Here is an 8,882-nt window from a genome sequence, read left to right on the forward strand (position 1 = left end):
AAAAAATGAAGTGAAAGAAATCGGTCTTCCTGATAGCAATACTTACTATATAGCCATAGTAATCAAGACTGTAGTATTGGCTGCGGGATAGACAAATCTGTCAGTGGAACAGAATAGATACCCTGTAATACACCTACACAAACATGAACAAGTGATTTTTAACAAAGGCACAAAATCAGTTCAAAAGAAGAAAGGTAACCTTTTCCACAAATAGTGCTAGAATAATTAGATACCTACAGGCAATACATTCATACATATACCTTAATTTAAACCTCATACCATATACAAAGTTACGTGAAATGGTTCCAAATTTGTCACATCCTCACAACACTTTTTATCTTTTTTTTTTTTTTTTAAGTAACAGCCATCCTAAAGATATCTTATGTGGTTTTTGATTTGTATTTCCCTGATGATTAGTGGGGTTGAGAATCTTTTTATATACCTATCAGCCATTTGTATGTCTTCTTTGGAGAAATGTCTATTTGAGTCCTTTGCCCAGTATTTTTTTTTTTTTTAAGATTTATTTATTTGAGAGAGAGGGAAAGAGAGAGAGCATGAGCACATGCAGGCGGGGTGGAGGGGCAGAGGGAGAGGGAGAGAGAAAGAGAAAAACTTAAGCAGATTCTGCACAGCATAGAGCCCGCCCTGGGGTTCAATCTGATGACCCTGAGATCACGACCCTGAGATCAGGACCTGAACTGAAACCAAGAGTAGGGCGCTTAACTGATGGAGCCACCCAGGCACCCCCTTTGCCCAGTATTTTAATCAGGTTATTAGATGGTAGGAGTTCCTTATATGTTTTGGAAATTAACTCCTTATCAGATATACTGCTTACAAATATTTTGTCCTATTGTGCTGGTTGCCTTTTCCCTCTATTGGTTATTTCTTTTGCTGTGCAGAAGCTTTTCAGTTCCATGTAGTCCTGCTTGTACAATTTTGCTCTTCTTGCTTGTACTTTTGGTGTTATATTGGTATGCCAGTTTTATATATACTAATAAAGTTATCAACTGCCCAAACCTAAAGTCTTTTTTCCCTCCATCCTTTTGCTCTCCAGCTTCTAACAAGTCTACCAGGGGTGGTGGGGTAAAAATAAGTCTACCAGGATAATCAGGAAGGACAGTTAAGAAAATCAGCAATTTTTTATTCCTTTATTGTTTTTACTTTTTGCTGCACATTCTCCTCAGCTTACTGATTACTGAAATAAACTGGGTAAGGTTTTTGTATTTAATAATTTGCCATTAAAAGTTTTTGCAAGGGATGCATGGGTGGCTCAGTCAGTTAAACGTTTATCTTTGCCTCGGGTCATGAACTCGGGGTTCTGGGATGGAGCCCTGAATTGGGTTCCCTGCTTAGCAGGGAACCTGCTTCTCCCTCTCCCTCTGCTCTGCCCTTTACTCATGTTCTCTCTCTTCTCTCTCTCAGATAAATAAATAAAATTTTAAAGTTTTGTGATAAAGCTGATTTTTAAGAACTTACTAAGAAAATAATTTCAAAATATACATATGTTGAATATGTAAAATTCCATGAGACTTAAATGGGATGTTTTCCATATGGGATATATTTATAAATCACTTCTATAGTTTTAGATATTGTTTGTGCAGTGACTTTTTCTCTGTCCAATCCATAGATAAAATTTAGGAAAAATATCTTGACATGTTGGGTAATACTCTGTATTAGTTTACGGCATCTTTCATAAAAAATACCACAGACTGGGTGGCTTAAACAATAGAAATTTATTTCCTCACCTTTCTGGAGGTCTAAGATCAAGGTGTCTCCAGAGTCTGGGATCTCTCTCTGCATGTCCTAATCTCCTATTTTTATAAGGACACCAGTCATATTGGATTAGAACCCACCTTAATGGCTTATTTTTACTAAATCATCTATTTACAGGCCCTGCCTTCAAATATAGTCACATTATGAAGTACTGAAAGTTAGAATGTCAACATATAAACTTTGGGGGGCACATTTAGCCCCTAACTTTCACATGCTCTGATACCTTTAGCTACTTTTCATAAGAAACACTGATTCAGAGTAGTAAAATCATTCCTGGTTTATAATAATAATCACATTTTCAAAATGAATCTGAAATCAAAGTATTACTTGCTCCTACAATTAGGGTTACAAGTGGCCTGACTTTTGAGTGTAAGAAAAGCTGGGGGTCAGGTCTATTTCTTGCTTTTCCCATCTTGAGTCCTACCCTTCTTCCCCATCTTCCTAACTCCAGCTTGTGATTTTCTCCAGGATTGTACTCACCATTTATAGTTCTCAAGGAGGAAACAGGTACCAAGCCATATGTCTCTAAAATGTCAGGACACACATATCATGGTCTCTGAGTGATCTTTTAAAAGTTCATCTCTTGACTTGAGATGAGAATGCACTCCACACAACCCTGTCCATTGGAGGTGTTGTTGAGACTCACAGCACACTAATAGCTCTTTCTTTCTTTTTTTCTTTTATTATTTATTTATTTATGTAATATAAATTTTAGGTAGTTAATATATAGTGAAATATTGGTTTCTAGATTAGAATTCAGTGATTCATCATTTACATACAACACCCAGTGCTCATCATAACAAGTGCCCTCTTTAATACCCATCACCCATCTAGCCATCCCCCACCCTCCTTCCTCCATCAACCTTCAGTTTGTTCTCTATCATTAACCATCTCTTATGACTTGTTTCCCTCTCTCCTTTTTTTTTTCTTTTCTCCCTTCCCATATGTTCATCTGTTTTCTTTCTTAAATTCCATATATGAGTGAAATCATATGGTATTTGTCTTTCTCTGACTTACTTATTTCACTTAGTATAATACACTCTGGCTCCATCCATGTCATTGCAAATGGCAAGATTTCATTCTTTTTGATGGCTGAGTAATATTCCATCACCCACATCTTTAGCCATTTATCTGTTGATGGACATTCAGGCTCTCTCCATAGTTTGGTTATTGTTGATAATGCTGCTATAAACATTGGGGTGCATGTATCCCTTTGAATCTGTATTTTTGTATCCTTTGGGTAAATACCTAGTAGTGCGATTGCTGGATTGCAGGGTGATCCTATTTCGAACATTGAGGAATCTCCATACTGTTCTCCAGAGTGACCGCAGCAGTTTGCATTCCCACTAAGAGTGCAAGAGGGTTCCCCTTTCTCTGCATTCTTGCCAACAGCTGTTGTTTCCTGTGTTGTTAATTTTAGCCATCCTAACAGGTATGAGATGATATCTGGTTTTGATTTGTATTTCCCTGATGATGAGTGATGTTGAGCATCTTTTCATGTGACTGTTAGCCATCTGAATGTATTCTTTTAAAAAATTGTCTATTTCATGTCGTCTGCCCATTTCTTAACTGAGTTATTTGTTTTTTGGGTGTTGAGTTTGACAAGTTCTTTATAGATTTTGGATACTAACCCTTTATCAGATATGTCATTTACAAATATCTTCTCCCATTCCCTAGGCTGCCTTTTAGTTATGTTCATTGTTTCCTTTGCTGTGCAGAAGCTTTTTATCTTGATGAAGTCCCACTGGGTTCATTTTTGTTTTTGTATCCCTTACCTCCTGACATACCTCTAGTAAGAAGTTACTACAGGTGAGGTCGAAGAGATCTCTACTTCTGTTCTCCAGGATTTTGATGGATTCCTGTCTCACATTAAGGTCTTTCACCAATTTTGAATTTATTTTTGTATATGGTGTAAGAAAGTGGTCCATTTCCATTCTTCTGCATGTTGCTGTCCAGTTTTCCCAACACCATTTCTTAAAGTGCCTTTATTTTTTCAGGCACATACTATAAAGTGCCTTTATAGTATCAGGCAACAAAAGGAATTGAATATTCTTTCCTGCTCTATTGAAGATTAGTTGACCATATAGTTGTGGGTCCATTTCTGGGTTCTCTATTCTGTTCCATCAATCTATGTGTCTGTTTTTGTGCCAGACCTTAAATACATGGAGGTTAAAGGACATCTTACTAAAGAATGAATGGGTCAACCAGAAAATTAAAAAAGAATTAAAAAAATACATGGAAGCAAATGAAAATGAAAGCACAACAGCCCAAAACGTTTGGGCAGCAAAAGCTAAGAAGGAAGTGTTTTGAAGTACAGGCCTGGGGCGCCTGGGTGGCTCAGATGGTTAAACGTCTGCCTTCGGCTCAGGTCATGATCCCAGGGTCCTGGGATCGAGTCCCGCATCGGGCTCTCTGCTCCTTGGGAGCCTGCTTCTCCCTCTGCCTCTCTCTCTCTCTCTGTCTCTCATGAATAAATAAATAAAATCTTTAAAAAAAAAAAAAAGAAGTATAGGCCTACCTTAAGAAACAAGAAAAGTCTCAAATACACAACCAAACCTTACACCTGAATGAGTTAAAAAGGGAACAGCAAATAAAGCCTAAAGCCAGCAGAAGAAGAGAAATAATAAAGATTAGAGCAGAAATAAATGATATAGAGACAACAACAACAAAAAAGTAGAACAGATTAATGAAACTAAGAGCTGGTTCTTCAAAAGAATTAATAAAATTGATAACCCCCCAAGCCAGACTTATCAAAAAGAAAAGGGAAAGGATAGATAAAATCTATCAGATAGATAAAATAGATAAAATCTAATAGATAAAATCATGAATGAAAGAGGAGCGATCCCAACCAACACCACAGAAATACAAATAATTATAAAAGAATATTATGAAAAATTATATGCCTACAAACTGGGTAACCTGGGAGAAATGGACAAATTCCTAGTAATTTACAAACTACCAAAAGTGGAACAGGTAGATATAGAAAACTCGAACAGACCCATAACCAGCAAAGAAATTGAATCAGTAATCAAAAATCTCCCAACAAACAAAAGTCTAGTGACAGATGGCTTCCCAGGGGAATTCTACCAAATTGTTAGAGTTAATACCTATTCTTCTCAAACTGTTCCAAAAAATAGAAATGGCAGGAAAACTTCCAAACTCTTTCTATGAGGCAAGCGTTACCTTGATTCTGAAACCAGACAAAGACCCCACTACAAAAGAGAATTACAGGCTAATATCCCTGATGAACATGGACACAAAATTCTCAATAAAATACTAGCAAATCAAATTCAGCAGTACAGTAAAAGAATTATTCACCACAATCAAGTAGGATTTATTCCTGGGCTTCAGGGGTGGTTCCATATTCACAAACCAATCAACGTGATACACCACATTAATAAAAGAAAGGATAAGAACCAATGATCCTCTCAATAGATGCAGAAAAAGCATTTGACAAAGTATAGCATCCTTTCCTAATAAAAACCCTCAGAGACATAGGGATAGACAGGAACATACCTCAACATCATAAAAGCCATATACAAAAGACCTACAGGTAATATCATCCTCAAGGGGAAAAAACTGAGAGCCTTTCCCCTATGGTCAGGAACAAGACAAGTATGCCCACTCTCACCATTGCTATTTAACATAGTACTATAAGTTCTAGCCTCAGCAATCAGGCAACAAAAGGAAATAAAAGGCATCCAGATTTGGAAGGAAGAAGTCAAATTTTCACTCTTTGCAGATGACATGATACTCTATGTAGAAAACCCGAAAGACTCCATAAAAAAAATTGCTAGAACTCATACATGAATTCAGAAAAGTCACAGGATATAAAATCAATGTGCAGAAATCTCTTGCATTTCTATAGACCAATAAAGAAATAGCAGAAAGAGGAATCAAGGAATTGATCCCATTTGCAACTGCACCAAAACAAGAAGATACCTAGGAATGAATCTAATTAAGAAGTAAATAAAGGATCTGTACTCTGAAAACTATAGGATACTTAGGAAAGAAATTGAAGAGGAAACAAAGAAATAGAAAAGCATTCCATGCTCATGTACTAGATGAACAAACATTATTAAAATGTCTATACTACCCAAAGCAATCTACACATTTAATGCAATCCCCATCAAAATACCACCAGCATTTTTCACAGAGCTAGAACAAATAATCCTAAAGTTTGTATGAAACCACAAAAGACCCTAAATAGCCAAAACAATTCTGAAAAAGAAAAACAAAACTGAAGGCATCACAATTCTGTATTTCAAGCTGTGTCAGAGCTGTAGTCATCAAGACTGTATGGTGGGGGGTGCGCCTGGGTGGCTCAGTCGTTAAGCGTCTGCCTTCCGCTCAGGTCGTGATCCCAGGGTCCTGGGATGGAGCCCCGTATCGGGCTCGTATAGGGCTCCATGCTCGGCGGGAAGCCTGCTTCTCCCTCTCCCACTCCCCCTGCTTGTGTTCCTGCTCTCGCGCTCTCTCTCTCTCTGTCAAATAAATACATAAAATCTTTAAAAAAAAAAATTCTTAAAAAAAAAAAAGACTGTATGGTGCTAATAGCTTTTTCTAAAGATCTTCTCCAACTGTCCAGTCCCTTTCAGTCTTTCCAGCCTCTTTTATAGACTGAAAGTAGTAGTCTGCTAAGAGGAAAAAACCCTAATATTCTTATGTCTCCTTTTTTACATCCTACATAGTGATCTCACACCTCAAATTAGAATGTGGAATATTTTGTCTTGGTTCTTCAATGTAATTGAAACATTAAAAGTTTCATTTTAAATATTTTGCTTCATAGACATTATGATGCCATAGGATTTGTGAATTTTTCCACACTAAACATTTTTTTAAAAAGAATAAAATAAATAGGCCATACTCCTTCTCACTGCCATGCATTCATATGTCTAAGACAAATTTCCAAATAATAAAATTAGTATGTCATAATTTAAAGTTATGGAGAAATTATTGGTTAAAATGGAACTAAAAGACTCAAAAAGACATATAATTCTTGAAATAAATTTTTGGAAAAATTTAAGAAAGATGGAAATTGCCACAAATTTACTAATGAGTGCAAAGATTTTACCTCTTCTAAGTCATTTAAGAATAGTAAGCATCCTGGAAGTAATTGGAAGCTTAGCTCATGAATAAAATGATGCTTTGATACTCAGTCTCCCTCTGGGATAAATTTAGAAAATATTCATATTTAGAATGCAAGTTAGCAGTTTCCAGGACCCATAACCTGTGGCAGAAATGGAAGGAGAAGCCATGGTCTTGCCCACTTTTTGTTAGTGAAGGCTGTGTGTCTATACAGAGTGGGTGGGTCTTGCAATGCACAGATGGTTAATTGTTTGCAAGTGTTCTCCTTTGGCAAAATGTCACTCAAATTCAAACTCAAAATGACACTCAAAAAATGATAAAATGACAATTTGGCAACCCAAGATATCTGTTATATATTCCTGTCATCAGAGAAAATGTAAGAGAGAAAGAGGGCCCATTTAATTAGTCATTCACTTATTCAATTCACAGGAAAGCGACTAAGCACCCATTGCATGCAAGGCAGGCATGAGACACTATAGTGTTACCCAGGAGCATGTTTAGATCTAGGTTATAAAGTAGTTTGTAAAAGACAGGTAAGTTGTCAGGCATTTGTCATGGATTTTCTTATTTAATTCTGTTTTTGATATCTTCTACTCAGTCATCTAGAGTCACCAGTACCTTTTATTTCTAGGTTCAGCATTGTTTTGCTTCTGGGTTCTGACCAAGCAAGACCACATTCAGAAGGTCAACAGTGGAGGTGGTGGAGATGGTATTAAGAGTTATCATATCATTATTAAGGCTGTTATTTTGGACATCAAGGAAAAAACTCTAGGCATCTCCATGGTCACTAAGCCATAACATTCCCTTCATATTTGCAATATTGCTTTACTCTGATAACTGGGCCTGTCCTGGTCTCCTGCTCATATTCCAGCTGCCTGTGTACATGGAGTTTACTTTTTGGAGTTTACAGTCAAGTGGAAGAGAGAGTCATATCTTTGAAAATAACTGAAAAGATATGAAGATAGAAAATTAAATAGATGATAGACTGATAAGAAGATAGATAAACAGATAATAGATAAATTATACATAAGTTGTTTCTATATTGCTCCATGGAACAAGAGGTAACTGTGTCTTGAATTCATCAATACTATAATCTTTATGGTTGCTGCTGTGATTGTTTTCTAAGAAGCAGAAATTGAAAAGGAAATAAAACTGCTAAAAAAAGAGTGTGCTCTAGGCAACCATGGAAAAATGTAAAGCATTTTATGATTAAATTACTTAATATTTTCTACTTAATTTCAGAATTCTATAGGGGCCATGGAACATATATTTAAAAGGTGTGTGAGGGACACCATTCATTAAAAAACAGGAAAAAGTAGTGGAAACTTTATTAAAAATGGACTAATAGGCACGCCAGATAATTGAAATGACAGCTTATTTTGACAGCTGCAAGCAAAAATCTACTTGTTCAAAACAGTGAGTGTAAATCTTTTAATTTCCAGAGAGAAAAATGATGTACAGGTTTAACTCAATTCAGTCAGCTCATAAAGTGTAATAATAAAAGGTAACTCTTCACCTGACTAGTGAAATTCTGGTAATTGGAGGTCCTGCCAATCACTGCACAGTGGGGCTGGATGTAAAGACCTTTGAAGGCCCTCAAGTGGAAGAGTTAATTTCCTCCAAGATCTTCAAGGAAATGGAAATCAACCCAGGAGCAACCAAATATCCCCAGAATAACCTTTTAAAATACCACTTAGTATCAAATTTGGAGATCATGAAACACTTCCAAAGTGTTTTGTCACCCAAATCTCCTAACAAGTAAAAAGAAGTGGAAACACATTCATCTTCAATGCCATGGCCCCCATAGGTATTTTGTAATTATTCTGTAAATGCTAAAGAATGAAATTAAAAAAAAAATGACAGAGGTAACTCTGTCAACAAAAACAAGTCAAATCTCAGATCAAGAAGTAATCTATGTAACATTAAAGTGCACCAGTTTTCCTTAATTAGGACATGGCTGCTTGATTTTATTACATTTATAGACATAAAGGAAATAAAAAGGGGAAACAAGGCAGCTGATG

This window comes from Mirounga angustirostris, unplaced genomic scaffold (genome assembly GCF_029215605.1).
Source record: "Mirounga angustirostris isolate CCGP_5_RB_7025 unplaced genomic scaffold, mMirAng1.0.hap1 SCAF_8, whole genome shotgun sequence".
In the NCBI taxonomy this organism is placed as follows: Eukaryota; Metazoa; Chordata; class Mammalia; order Carnivora; family Phocidae; genus Mirounga; species Mirounga angustirostris.